General features: G+C 49.2%; 1 protein-coding gene across 2 annotated transcripts in view; it reads left to right on the top strand.

Moving 5' to 3' along the window:
• Positions 1 to 1,678: 1,678 nt before the first annotated feature.
• LOC133361126 (zinc finger protein 239-like) overlaps positions 1,679 to 15,355 on the top strand; it is a 29,239-nt gene continuing 15,562 nt past the window's right edge. Inside the window, exon 1 of one of the 2 annotated variants that reach the window (XM_061579991.1) lies at positions 1,679 to 1,735. The gene's annotated coding sequence lies outside the window, so the exon portion shown is untranslated. The remainder of the gene's footprint in view (positions 1,736 to 15,355) is intronic. The other variant, XM_061579992.1, reaches the window with a different exon arrangement.

Genomic DNA, 15,355 nt, shown 5'->3' with positions numbered 1-15,355 from the left:
TTGCTGCCTTCATCGCTGCCGTCTTCGCAAGATATTGCGCGGCCGGATAATTGGCTCTTTTGGTCAGCACCATCGGTGTTACATGGTCAGGGTTGTTTTTAGACTCGGCTAGACGACTAGAGAGAGCGCATTTATAATTATGTGATCTAACCCAAAAAACCTCTGGATGATTTTGGTTGCGAAAGCCTACGTGTTAAACTTGCTTAATTGCCTCAGCAATTAGGAGTTTTGTATCATATCTCATCACAAACACTCGAAGAGCACCCCTAAGTGGCAGCTGCCTCTGTGTGGCATAAGGTGGCCCAGCACCAGCCTGCATGTGGGCATGAGTCTGTCAGTAGGGGGCTAAAATTGATGTGTAATCTCAGTTGTGTTCTGGATAATATTTGGAATTACCCAAATTTTGACAATGACACCAACATGCAAAGACCTTTGTGTTTTGAAGGACACAATAGTCAGTTTTACATCCATCGGTTAAGCAGACAGTGCATATTTTGGTTAATGTAACTGGAGTAGCCAGGGGTGCCTGTCGGATTTGTACCTTGAACCTCTGCAATAAATAGAGAGTGCGCTACCACTTGGCTTCCCTCAATCTGAGTGTAGCAAGGCCGTAGCCATGGAGTCAACATTGGGGGGACCAAATCTTCCAGGGGGTCTGGGGTCCTCCATCCCCCAGAAAAAAAAATCTAAATTTGAAAACGACTTTCCTGCCTAAAATATTTAAAAATTCACTAAGACATAGGATGGACTTTTTATTTATTTCTTACAATAATGTCTAATAGTATATTGTATGACATTGCTCTGTTTTTTCATTTTTACATTTTCTTGTTTCATTGTATGTAAAGAGATTAGGGATTAATAAAGTACAACCATAACCACAATCATATGAACATAAATCTATTTTATAGCAATATATATGGGGGGGGGGGGGGTGTGCCCCCCCCCCCCCATATATATATAATTACGGCCTTGGAGTGTAGGCATACCAGCCTGTGTTTCTAACCAGCGCAGATGTTCCATTTAGAGGGTTCCACGTTTCACATGCCTAGAGAAGGGAGGCATGACTGTGGCCGAGAAGACCCGAAGCTTCATACGGAGCGACAGACCAGGTAGCTTCCACACAGCATTACAGGAGCTGATGAAAAGATAATGCCGCCCGACTGATTCAGACCACCCACACACTGTTCAAACATATGCAGTGTAGACGTATTGTGTACACACAGAAAAAGACACACACAGTCTGCACATACACTGTATACACAAACACACTTTAACAAGAACGACCGCCATTCGCCACTAAGTGGCGGTGACGTCACCACGGCGCTTGTGCCAGGTTGTATGCACGTTAAGGCCACGTGAAGTGTTGGTCGCCCGCCGTCAGGTCACAGGCCAGACTCAGGTGCCATGGGTCGACTGAGATGACTGGCCGGTGCACCACCTATGACACCTACTGTGCCAACAGTGTACACACACAGTGTATACACACACAATAATGTTCACGTTGTTGTCGTTGAGCTCACGCACCCAAGGGGTCAATGTTCAAGAGAGGGAGCAATGGAATAGGAATCTTAATAAACTACACTCGTTCGCTGACGTCACCAAAGCATTACCTCATCAGTGAGACGCGAGGGGGAGGTGTACCCCGCTAGTGACGTCATGTCACCTCGTGCTGCCGCGTGACGTCACGAGATACCAGAAAGCTGCCGATTCGCGCGCGCGCTCACTGCGATCCGAGGTGAGAAGTTCACATCGTGGTGGTTGTTGTTGTTTACCCAGGTAGAGCCTCGCTCCTCTCTCTCATAGGGACATCAATTGAGTAGCAGTGAGTATGGAATCAATGTCCAAGTTGGAACATTACAACGCGGAGCCTAGCCATGCGGGGCCTTGCCTCCTGCCGTCGCCTGATTGCATTTGCTTTAATTCTCTGCTTAAGTTGAATTTGTCTTAACCTGGCTCACTACTTTAAACTTTGTTTCCTTTAAATGTATATACAGTTTTTTGTATTTTACCAGGCCAATCCCACTTGAGCTATACCGCTCTTTTTCAGAAGCAACCTGCCCACAACAAAGTGGCTTATCAACGTGTGGAAATGTATGTCGGTCAAATACTTTAAACGCGTGGTGATGTTGCCTCTAAATGTGGAGGGAAAAAACGGAGGATCCGGAAGAAATTCCACGCGACCACGGGGAAAGAGACGCGCAAACTCCAAATATATATCCGTAATACAGGTTTGTGTTAGATCGCGTAAATATATAAAGGTGTCGTTAAACCCGCCACCACCCGACACAGCCAACTCGTAAGGGTTGTCACATGAATAGAACGTGGCCAATTCGTCACTAGTACAGCACACCGGTTGTGTGTTGGAGAGCCAAGCCACAACATTTACCATCAGAATACGGCGTTCGCCAGTAATTACAACCAGCTTCATCAGGCGACAGCCAAATGTTGTGGCTTGGCTCTGTGGGAATATAAATCATGTCGCTGGGTTTATAGCGCAGCACGCTAACCATTGCACTACCGCTCCCCACTCATGCACAAGCATTATCATTGAAAGTATAGTATTCAGTAATAACTAAGTTACCCGGCTTCGCACAGGTCTCAGTAATCAAACATTAAGAGTAATGTCTTGCAATGCTGGCTTTATTAGAATGATTTAAGTATGTCAATGAAGTCTGTAAATGTGTGTATATTGCCACGGGTTATTGGTTGTGTTATACAATCGTAGGGCTTGTTTGTTCATAATGAGGACAGCTTTTAAATTCGTTGCACTTGGAGAGCTTAAGGATAGACAATGTTGGATGTTTTGCCATCTGGTGGATTTAATCGAATGAAGCTTCAATTTTGGCATACATGTCGACAGCAGTTTGGCGAGGTGGGAAATTGTAGCCATCATCACCTTGCCAGAAAATCAGTAGACATTGAAGAGCACCATAGGATCAGAGTGTTTCATTTCTGTGTAGGGTATTGGTACTCATTTGCAAGGCAATGCCTTGAGTAACATGTTCTTCAGCAGTCAGAAAGACGGCAACTTAAGATGTTGTGAATGCATTTAAGTGGTACTCATGTTGACCATGTGGAGTTTAGTCAGCATGAATGACAACATTGTATTCTGAAGTCATCTTCTCCATAGCACACTTGAAACTTTGAACATAAGAGTTTTCCTTATAGACCATGTCTTGCCACAATAGACCTTGCATCTTGGTGTTGATGACATTTTTGCGGTGCGGTTGAGCCTGTCTAGCTAGTATTGTCAGACATGCAAATAGATATGTGGTAGGTAGGTCATTAGCAAGTGGCAGCAGACAGCCAATGCGATATTACCTGTACCTGCAATTTAAATGTGGGCATGTAGCCAGATGTCGTGATGAGATAGTTGGTGCCAAAACATATAACTTATACTTTGGAATTGGCTTGCATATGTGTCGTGTTGGCTGGTATCAATACATGAATAGGCTCGGGATGGTCATTAATTGTAGGCAGCTGTACCATGGGACAGTTGCAGCATAGCCCTGGAGGGTCTCCTTTCCATGTCATTGCATGGCAGTAGCTGCAAGAAGTAGACATGGAACCAATGGCAGGAAATTATTTAGCTGTAGGTGCAGCCATCGCAGCACTGGGAGCATGCCGTCTTGCTTCTTGGTTGTTCAGGAGTGTCATCAATAAGTGCAGCCATCGCAGCCCTGGCAACATGCTCTTCTTAATGTTCGGGAGATTCATGAGCTGCAGGTGCAGCACAGGCAGCATGCTGTCTAACTTTGTGTTAAGGAGTTTCATTAGCTCTAGGTGCAGCCATTGCAGAACTTATACGAATGGCATCAATGATTGTAATCGGCTTTGAAGAGAAGCGCACGTTTTCCGCGAGGAACATAGGCGGAGGTTAAAGTTAATAAGCATGAAGAGTAAATAGTGAGTGTGTGAGTGAATGCTATAGAGTGTTAAGGAAATTATAGTTGAATATGCAATCGTTGTAGGAATGTGAAGACATAGCCGCAAATGAACGAAGTAATTGTTAATAGTGCTTGATGTGGTTATTACTAGTGTGTGTGTGTGTACATGTATTACATTTTAACGCGAATGCATGTATTTTCAGGCAATGTAGGCTTGATGTATTTAGTCGTAGCTGTTGTATAGCATCTATGTTGTGTAGAAGGTCGGTAGTGTCGGTACGTAGATGTAAATATTTTAGAATAGTACATGTTTTTTTAAAATAAATATTGCAGTGTGTGTTAGAGGTGAGCCGTGCATGTGCAGAGAGGACAGTAAGGAGCTGGAAGTGGATGCATGTGGCGGCAAAAACGCAGGGCTGATAATTGGGAAGGATAACGTGGTAAATATGAGAACAATTTAGCAGTGCAGTGGAGACACTTATGTTATGGTGAGTGTGTGGAACTGTAGTTTCTGAAATGTCAATGTGTTTGCATGTGTGGCAAACCGGAAGTAGTGAGAATGCCCCGGGCTTTAACACAGGACAAGAGAAAGAGAGGAGGGGAGGTGAGGAGCAGGGGGGGGGGGGGGTACAGGTGTTGAAGATGAGCAGGTAAGCAAAAAATTGCGTGAAAAACACACCAACGTTTGGGGTGTGTTGGTGCAATTTGGTTCACAAAAAAATCTACACAAGCCAAAGGCTGCTTTATATTTATAGTTTAATCCTATTTTTTCTCTTGAAATAGTTTTTGTATACAGTTTCTCCGTGTTTACTTCAATTGTTTAGTTTATTTGGACTATATTACTGTACTTATTTCAAGTGTGATGTTGTGAATTTTAGTTGACGTTTACCTACCGCCATTACTTAGGTAAAGTTTAAGTATTGAATATCGCGATTTTAGCTTTTGCAATTAAAAAGAATGTGTAGTATACTAATTCACAGACACTAGTAGGAGGTTCTCTTTCTTTTATTCCGGGCTTCACAGCCATAGGGGATAACTACATACCGGGTCTGGACAGTCAACATGCTTCCAGACCCACAGCTTGAAGAGGGCGAAGATCACGACGACGGCAGCACGACGATTTCACTCCAGATCGCAGCAGCCCCGACTAAGTTGGAGCTCTCCTTTTATCTTCCCCAGCGTGGCAAGGCTCCTCCTTCGGCCCTGCACCCCTCTGGATCCCCCAGAAGGCTCTGTGCCTTGCCCACAGGTCCAACTGGTAGTACGGGCTGCTACCCCAATCCCATTGTCTACCAATCTCCCAGCGGCACGCGCTACAGTGACTCATTCAATGTCACTATTAACTATAGCAGAGGCGTACGGATTTTCAACAGAAACTAGATCTTCATCATGAGGCCTCCTTTGCCAGTACCAAAATATACTGATAGGGTTTTTCCCCTTTTTTCTGGAAACAAAACTGACACCTTTTTCAAGGAATCATGTTTACATTAACCACAATACTTGCAGTAAAAATGCAACAAAAAAACAATACTCTGATCATTTATGCATTGTCCTTGAAACTCATTGGTCCACACCAGAGACAGCTTTTCTTAGAGCCTAGTCCAGACATGGGCAAAGTACGGCCCGTTGGGCTTTTTAATCCGGCCCGCCAAACTTGTCCAAATAGTATTATTATTAAATTACATTTTACATTCCTCCTGTAATTCCCCCATTCCCCCATTAGATGTCGCACTTAGACTGGGAGTGTGGTGTACAGTAGAACCTCTGGTCACGACCATAATTCGTTTCATAACTTTGGTCGCAACCCGATTTGGTCGTGACTCGAACCTAATTTCCCCATTGATTTGTATGTAAATACGATTAATCCAGTCTAGACTCCTACAAATTGTATATAAATATTGTTTTTACTGGTAGGAACGAAGTGGACCAGCCTACAATAGATTATATTGTCCGTTCGCCCGTCCGTGTAGCAACATCGCCCCCTACTGCAAACACTTGGCATGACCCTACAAAAACCTTTAGACTCTGTGAGGCTTTCCTGGCTAAACAAGTGTAACATTCCCTTATAATTCCCTCAGATAGCTTTTAATTAAAACATTTAAATTAATTAGCCTTTCCTGGCTAAACACGTGTAACATTCCCTTATAATTCCCTGAGATAGCTTTTATTAAAACTTTGAAATTAAATAAAAACTCACAGCGCCCTAAAGCCTACAGCTAGGCCTAAAGCCTAGAACTAGGCCTCAAAGTCTCCCTTCGTATCGTACCCCCGCGTGTGTGAAAGGGAGTTAATGTTTAACAATGTTACATTCCCTGATGTTTTAAAATAAAAACATTTACATTGAAAGCGTTTACATTAATAATTAAAACATTTAAATTATACATTAATAATTAAACATTTAAATTAAAAATTAACTCACAGCGCCCTAAAGCCTAGACCTAGGCCTCAAAATCTCCCTTCGGATCGTCCGATTAGGTGTAGCAACATCGCCCCCTACTGCAAACACTTGGCAGGACCCTACAAAAACCTTTAGACTCAGTGAGGCTTTCCTGGCTAAACAAGTGTAACATTCCCTTATAATTCCCTGAGATAGTTTTTAAGTAAAACATTTCAATTACAAATGTACTCGCAGCGGCCAAAAGCCTACAGCCTAGAAATAGGCCTCAAACTCTCCCTTCGTATCGTACCCCCCCCCCCCCCGCGTGTGTGAAAGGGAGTTAATGTTTAATAATGTTACATTCCCTGATGTTTTTAAATAGAAACATTTAAATTTACAGCTTTTACATAAAAATAAACTCCCTACCCCCCCGTCGTCGGCGGGTCTCCAGCCTAGAGCCAGGCCTGGGAATCTCTCCCCCGCTAGGGGTGTATTGGGCGGGGCTACAGCGGTAGGGGGCGGGGCTACGCAGGGCTGGGCGGGGCTACTGCGGCAGGGGGCATGGCCACGAGGTGCAGGGCGGAGCTACGTGGGGTTACGGCGGTAAGGGGCGGGGCCACAAGCTGGGGGCGGGGACACCGAGATGGGGCGGGGCCACGGGTGGCCGGGGCGGGGTTACGCGGGTGGAGGGTGGGGCACATGGGGCATCCACTTATTGGCGGCCATTTTTTGCCATTTCATTTTATTATAACCATTCAATTGTTCGTTCCTACCAGCCCACCCCGCAGGGTCCTGTTTTAAGATTATTAAGCACAAAAATAGTTAATTATGCCATAGAATTCAGTGTAATAGTAAACTAAATGTAAAAACATTGAATAACACTGAGAAAACCTTGAACAACAGAGAAAACTAACATTGCCGCATCAAGATTTAGAATCGTTCAACAAGATGATTGTTTCATCTGCTACATCAGTCGGTCAATTCTGAGAGAGAGAGAATAATCGTATGAGCAATTCATGTTTTTATTGAAAGTAAGTTAACAGTAATATTTGGGTACAGTATTGTTTTTGGAAGCATTCACCGCAATATCGTATGAACGTTTACTTCACCGCATCATCGTATGAATGATGCGAGAAGAGATTAACGGGTTCTTATGTTAGCGATTTATGTACTCGGCGCTTTCGCTCTCTAAATTACGGCTTGAATGAGGGGGAGGTGTATGACTACACTCACAATTAATATCTTACTAGGAATTTTATATAACAAAAATTATATACATAACTGTTACGCTTTGTGTAATTCAACAAAACAAACAAAACTTAACTCCGAGTTCTCTCCGAATTTCACGAGTCCGTTCTAGACCCCACAGTTTTTTACAGAGTTTTAAGCACAGAAAACAATTAAAGTTTGAAAAATCATTAATTATACAAACTTTTCAATAATTTCCTTCACTTCGATTTAAATTTTCTTTAAAACCTTCTCACCAACATTACCACTCTTCACTTGATTAGAGGCCATTACTTATTGCAAAATTAATGCAAATATACACAAAGTACTGCAAAGAGTTGACAGTGAATGAGCGCACGTCTGACCGAGACCGATTACTAAGCGAGACTGACTGAGCACGTGGCCACACGTGGCGCTTACAAACAAAAATGGCGTGGAACGGGAAATTGGCCGCGGCTGTGTTTGATCGCCACCCGAGTTTGTGTTCGTGACCAGATTCCACATTTTTGTGAATTTTTTGGTCGGAACCCGATTTGGCCGTGGTCAGAAGCGTTCGTGACCAGAAGTTCTACTGTATAGGGCTTGAAAGGGCACATGATCTCGCAATGCATTGTGGGCCGTCAGCGCCATTTTCAGGGTTTGTTTACATTGCTGAGTTAGATTCAGTGCTCCCTTCACTTTTTTGCTTTGCCCTGTGAGCCCTTCTGTAAAATGAGCGGATCAAGGAAACGAAAAGTGGACATTGAGTGCCGAGTGTTTAACACGGAGTGGACAACAAAATGCTTTTTCACTGAAGTCCAATTGAAGGCTGTATGCCTGATAGGCCGAGAAACTGTTGCAGTTTTCAAGGAGTACAACATCAGCCGTCACTTTGCTACGAAGCATGCTAACTATGCTAGCAAGCAGTCAACGCAAGAACGGGCGGCTACGGCTCAGAGGTTGGCGGCTAATTTACAAACTCAGCAACATTTTTTTCACCGACAAACTGCGATTCAAGAGTCAACTACCTAGGCAAGTTTTTTGGTGGCATTCGAAATAGCAAAGGCTAGCAAGCCTTTCTCCGAAGGCAAGTTTGTAAAAGAATGGTACAGACAGCAGACATCTTGTGTCCGGAGATCAAAAGCAAATTTGAAAAAGTCAGTTTATCACGCAGGACTGTGACTCGCTGGCTGCTTGCGTTGTGGCCGAAACGTCGTGATAATTATGTTATTATGTTTTATTTTTATTTTATTACTTCCCTTCTATGTGACTTTACCGAAAGAATCAATAAGTTGGGAGAGGACTTGTATAACCAGGTATCTGCTGTCATCGAAAGAATGACGCTACCTTGGAGTAAACTTGTCAATGTCACAACGGATGGATCGCCAAATTTAACTGGTAAAAAATGTTGGGCTGCTGAAAAGAATCCAGGATAAAGTGAAAGAGGAAAACCCTGTCCAGGATCTTATTTTCCTTCACCGCATCATCCATCAGGAATCCCTGTGTAAGTCTGTATTGCAGCTTAATCATGTAGTGAATCCAGTCGTAAAACTTGTGAACTTTATATGAGCAAGGGGACTTCAGCACCGTCAGTTTATTACGTTCCTTGAGGAAACGGATGCGGATCATCAGGACTTGCTGTACCACTCTCGTGTCCGCTGGTTAAGTTTGGGGAAAGTGTTACAACGAGTGTGGGAGCTGAAAGAGGACATCATCGCATTTTTGGAGTTGATGGGGAAATCTGACGAATTCCCTGAGCTAAGCGACAAGAACTGGCTTGGTGACTTTGCGTTTGCTGTGGACATATTTTGTTCACAACATGTACAAACATGATAATAGTTTTTTTTACCCTTCTATCTGGCAACAAAACTGACACCTTTTTACAAGGAGTCATGTTTGCATAGACCGCAATACCTGCAGTCATAATACAAACAAAAGACATAACTCTGATAATGTGCACTGTCCTTAAAGTTAATTGGTCCACACCCGAGACAGCTTTCCTTAGAGCTTAGTCTCACTTGGGTTGGACCAGATGACGCCAAAATGCGCCTTTTGTTCTCCGGACAAATTGCGAACAGATCTTTTGCTCATTTCCCCACACTTGCCATGCTGGAAGAGGCACCGCGAAACGCAAAAAAATACAGCAAATCACTTGAGGACCTGCACGGAGAATTCTGCCGTAGGTTCTCTGATTTCAAAAACATTGAACAGTCACTTCAGCTGGTGCCCTGTCACAAGACCCTGAAACAGCACCACAGGAGCTGCAGTTGGAACTGATAGATCTTCAGTCTGACTCTGTCCTAAAGGAGAAGTTCAACACTGTTAAACTGAATGACTTTTATGCTTCACTTAACAGAGCCACGTTTCCAAACCTCCAGAGGACTGCACAGAAGATACTGACTTTGTTTGGCTCGACTTATGTGTGTGAGCAGACATGCGGCATCATGAACGCCAGCAAAGCCCATCACAGATCAAAGTTAACGGATCAGCACCTCAGATCTATCCTGAGAATTGCCACAACCAAAATAACTCCAGACTTGGATGCACTGGCAAAAAATGGGAGATCAACAACACTGTTCCCACTGAAACTGATGTTGTGTTGCTGCAGGGAGGTTGGAGCCAAATATCCGACACACAGCCTGCGTGGCTGCTCTAACCTGTTAATGTAGATGTAGTGGTGGTATTGACGTGCGCCGGCAGTGATGGATCACGGGGCGCGGGGTTGGGCACGCGGTGTGGGCGTGGCATGGACGCGCGCGCCGGTGGTGAGGCGCGTTCACACAAGCTGGGAAAAGAGGATCGTAGCGAGTGCGCAGTGATTGGTCAGATAAGTGAGTACTCTCAGCGACGTCCGCAGGAGGGGTATAAAGGGGGACGCGCGAGAGCACTCGTGGTCAGTGTTAACCAGTTGAAGACCGAAGACGGGGTGGAGGAGGTAGGGGCCCTGTGTGGCTCGGAGCCGAGACTGGGGGGACCGTAGTCCGACGCCCGTGTGGGTCGGGACGGTGGTACCCAGAGCCGAGACGGGCACCCCGGCTGGGTGTGTCCCGGAAGGCTACGGGGCGTAAGAGCCCGTGTCAGTACAGCTGAGTGGGTGTTGGTCACCCGTGTAGCTGAGTGGGTGTTAGTCACCCGTGTAGCTGAGTGGGTGTTGGTCACCCGTGTAGCTGAGTGGGTGTTAGTCACCCGTGTAGCTGAGTGGGTGTTGGTCACCCGTGTAGCTGAGTGGGTGTTAGTCACCCGTGTAGCTGAGTGGGTGTTGGTCACCCGTGTAGCTAAGTGGGTGTTGGTCACCCGTGTAACGAAGTTGTAGCTGAGTGGGTGTCCGTCACCCGTGTAGCTAAGTGGGTGTTGGTCACCCGTGTAACGAAGTAGGGTGTTAGTCATCCGTGTAACTACAAGTTGGTGAAAATAAAGAGTGTGCTACCCGTGAAGTCGTCTCCTGCCGAGTTACTACTTTACAACTGGCGTCAGAAGTAAACCTGTCTTCAAGGAGAATGGACACAAGGAAGACTTCTCGTTCCCACGTGCAAGACCGGGGAGACGACGACGTACCGGTGACACCACCCTCGGGAGGAGAGGACGAGGAGTTGCCGCCGATGCAGCACTTCGCGGAAATGGCCGATGCTCCGCCCCCCTCCGACACCGGCCTGCAGGACGCACACTCCCGCCTGGCGGAGTTGCTGCTCGCCGCCGCTGCGATCTTGGCGGAGATCTCCGTTCCAGCGGCCGGTGGAACGCCTGCGGGGTTGGAAGAGGCGGCGCGGCTGGAGGGTTCCCGCCATAAGGCGTTTCGCGCCAAAAGTTTGGGAGTTGGCGCCATTTTTGAGGGTCCGCCTCCGGTTGGCGGGAAACGCGGACACCACGTGGCCAGAGGTCTCCACACAGCGCAGCCCGCGTCATCGGCGAGCGCCGGAGCTCTCCATTTTGCGCCTGCAGAGGGAGCCGACATTTTCTACAACCACAGCGGCGCGCGGGAAAATCGTTCCAACGACGACGACGACGATCGAGTTCTCCAGCAACGATTGCCCGCGCTGTCGGTGTTCAAGGCGGACGGGGGCGACTGGGGAGCCTTCCAGCGACGGTTCATCGCGCATCAAGAAATGTCGGGGTGGTCCGACACCACTGCCCTGCGCGCGCTGCCAGCGATGCTCGACGACGACGCGCTTGCGGCCTTCACGTCTGCCCCGAGGTCGTCCCGCTCAACGCTCCAGGCCGCGCTGCACCTGTTGGCCAAGGTGTTCGGGCCGCCCTCGACCTGTCGCCACCAGTTCTACGATCGGCGGAAGGTGGTTGGAGAAACAACGCTCGCCTATCGCACGGCGCTGCTCGCCCTGGCGGATTCAGCTTTTCCCCGCATGGACAAGGAGGGGAAGGACGCCATGGTGACGGAGCAGCTGCTGGCGCTGGCTCACGGATTGGGAGTTCCCATTAATACGGCGGACGAGATGGACATCTGCTCCCTGGGGATTGCCACGAGTATCCACGCTTACGAGGTCCTACAGCGGAAGCCGACGGTCGTCTGCGCATCGGTGGAGAACGGGGCACCGGCCGCCACGATCATCGGACCTCAGCCTGCTGTGCCTCGGGAGGAGGCCTTCGCTGGTTCGAGGCCGGGGGAGTGGAGAACGGGAGGTCGTTCGCCCACACGCTCCTCCCGCAAGCTGGAGCAACCGAAACCTACGACGTCCCTCGTCGTCTGCTACAACTGCGGCCTTCGGGGCCACGTCGCGTCCGGGTGCCGGGCCCCGCGTCAACGCACCGCGGGACCACGTCCGGACGACGACCAGGGACTCAAGACATCCCAACTGAACCCGGCAAGTCGCGGCACCTCACACGTTCGGTCCACACGCACGGCACGTTCGGGTCGCCGCTTAGCGGTGGGGGGACCGTGTATGGGCGCCGGGGGTTCGGTTCGGCGAGAGGGGTCCGCGTACGGCCCGAAGGCAGTCGAGTGGTCCGAATTGGCCCACAGGATTGTGGCTGCGTCGGCCGGGTCGTCCGTGGTAACGGGGTACATTGACGGGGTTGAGGTCCGGGTGCTCGTGGACACGGGTGCGTCGGCCACTATTATTTCGGACCTTATTTATAATATTCTTCCCGTACAATGTCGACCACTTCTGCCGGTGGACGTACCATTTTACGCGGCAAACGGGGGATCTTTGGGAATCATCGGCCAGATTCGGGCGAATATTTGTATTGGCGACATTAAATTGGCGGGTCCTATTTTTGTATCATCATCGTTGGCCGTTCCTTGTTTACTAGGCACGGACTTTCTGTCTAAAATGCCCATAAAAATTCTCATAGACCAGGCCTGCATTGAGCTTCCGTCGGGTCGGCGGGTTGAGTTTTTGAAGAGTCCAAATAAGATACGCACGGCTTGTGCGACGGTGCAGGCGCTGGCAACCCGGACTGTACGGGTGCCCCCGGGATCGCAAATGTTGGTACCCCTTCGGTTGAGAAAACCCCTTGGGGCGGATGCGGGGGCGCAGGGAGTTCTATTGGGGCCGTCTAACAGGGCTAAAGGGGACCTCGACTTAGCGGTGGCCCAGACCATGGTGAGGGGGGACAGTGAGCCGTTCGTTGTGGTCCTGAATACGGGGTCGCGGCCGGCCGTGATTACGCAGGGAACGGTGCTCGCTCACGCCGCGCCGCTACCCGTCGAGGAACAGCTCGTTGCTCACGCCGATTCGCATGTCGATACGCATCCCCAAAGTGAGGAGGGGACGGAGTGGTTGGACTCGTTGTGTGCCGGGTCCAGTACCTTGTCCAGTGTGCAGTTGGGTGCATTGAGGGGCTTGCTGCTCGAGTTCGCTGACGTGTTTAGCAGGCACAAGTACGACATTGGCTGCACAGACCTGTTGCGCCACCACATAGAGACTGGGGACGCGGCCCCTATTCGACAGAATCCCTTCCGGCTCAGTCCAGCCGAGAAGGAGCATGTGCAGTCGGCAGTAAATGACATGTTGGCGGCCGACATCATTGCGCCCTCTTCCAGTCCGTGGGGTGCTCCTATCGTCTTGGTTAAAAAACAGGATGGATCCCTGCGGTTCTGTGTTGATTTCCGCCGCCTAAACAAAATATCAATGGCCGATGCGTATCCGCTCCCCAGGATGGATGAGTCGCTGGATGCCTTGGCAGGAGCACAGTTTTTTTCGACGCTCGATTTGCTTTCGGGATTTTGGCAATTGCCCCTCGATGACGAATCAAAACCTAAAACCGCTTTCCGGACACCGGGAGGCCTATTTGAGTTCAACCGATTGCCCATGGGTTTACATTCCGCTCCTGCCACGTTCCAGAGGCTCATGGAATTGGTTTTGTCAGGCCTTCAATGGGACACCTGTTTGATTTACCTCGATGATATCATCGTTTTCAGCCGAACTTTTGAGGAGCACCTCCAGCGACTGAGGGCAGTGTTTCTCAGGATGCGTTCCACGAAGCTTAAATTTAAACCGGCTAAATGTTTTCTGCTTCGGGAATCGGTCAGGTATTTGGGCCATATCGTTAGCCGTTCGGGGATCTCGACGGACCCTGCTAAGACGCAATGCGTCGGCTCATGGCCAACACCGACCTCTGTTACTGAAGTCCGCAGCTTCATAGGATTTGCCTCCTATTACCGTCGTTTTGTCAAACAGTTTGCCACCATAGCCAGGCCCCTGCACGCCTTGACGGCTAAAGGGGTGCGGTTTCACTGGGGGCCGGAGGAGGAGGCCGCGTTCTGCTCCCTTCGTGACGCCTTGGTGCAGGCTCCCCCCTTGTGTTACCCCGATTTCACGCAACCGTTTGTGCTCGACACGGATGCCAGTAACACGGGTATCGGGGGAGTGCTCTCACAGGTGGTCGGGGGGGTCGAACGGGTGGTCGCCTACGGTAGCAGGGTTCTGTCCCCCGCGGAACAACGCTACTGCGTGACACGGCGTGAATTGCTGGCGATTGTGTTTTTTATACAGCAATTCAGGCCGTATCTGTATGGCCGTCACTTTACGGTTCGCACGGACCATGCGGCTCTCCAATACGCTATGCGGGTGGCGCAGCCATCCGGCCAATTGTCCCGATGGTTGGAGGTCCTTCAGGACTACCAATTCACGACGATTTACCGCAAGGGGTTGCGCCACTCGAATGCGGATGCATTGTCACGGTTGCCGACGCGTACGGAATGCGCATGTCAGTTGGGATCGGCGCGGTGTAAACCTTCTGTCGATGTCCCCGCGGAAGTGGTGCTAGCCGCCACGGATACTACGGGGGTCGACGCCCCCACGGGGAGGGACTCGCTGTTAGCATTGCCTCTCATCGAGTGGGGCCGTCTGCAAATGGCCGACAGCTCCCTACTCGCGCTACGTCGGAAGGTTAACGTTCCCGAGGGCGGGGAAACGCGGGTCGGTTCCTGGGTGTGCAGACAGGGCCTCTTGATGAAGTGGGACTCCATGTCCCGGCGTCACATGCTTGTGGTGCCGGTTGCTGTACGGGGTAAGGTCGTCCTGGCTGCCCATGAACGACTCATGCATCTGGGGTTTCACAAAACGCTCGCCCTCATTCAGCGAGACTACTATTGGCCTGGGATGGGCAGTGACGTGGCGAACATTCTTAAGGGGTGTGTAGGGTGCGCTAAAAGAAAACCGCCACCAATAGCGGCTAATCCACCGCTTCAATCCATTCAAGTTTCGCGCACGAACGAATTGGTCGCGCTAGACATCTTGGGGCCCTTTCCCACTACACCTCGGGGAAATAAGTTCCTGCTGGTTGGCGTAGAGTACTTCACCCGCTGGCCCATGGCGTGGCCACTCGCCAACCAGTCGGCTGCGGCAGTGGCGGACGCCTTTGTCCAAGGTTACGTTTTGGACAAAGGCGCCCCCGAACGCTTGCTGACGGATCAAGGGAAAAACTT

This window comes from Lethenteron reissneri, chromosome 71, assembly GCF_015708825.2.
Source record: "Lethenteron reissneri isolate LAM-NWPU_2019-01 chromosome 71, ASM1570882v1, whole genome shotgun sequence".
In the NCBI taxonomy this organism is placed as follows: domain Eukaryota; kingdom Metazoa; phylum Chordata; class Hyperoartia; order Petromyzontiformes; family Petromyzontidae; genus Lethenteron; species Lethenteron reissneri.
Note: the sequence above shows the minus strand (reverse complement) of the source record. Positions and strands in the feature narration are given on the sequence as shown.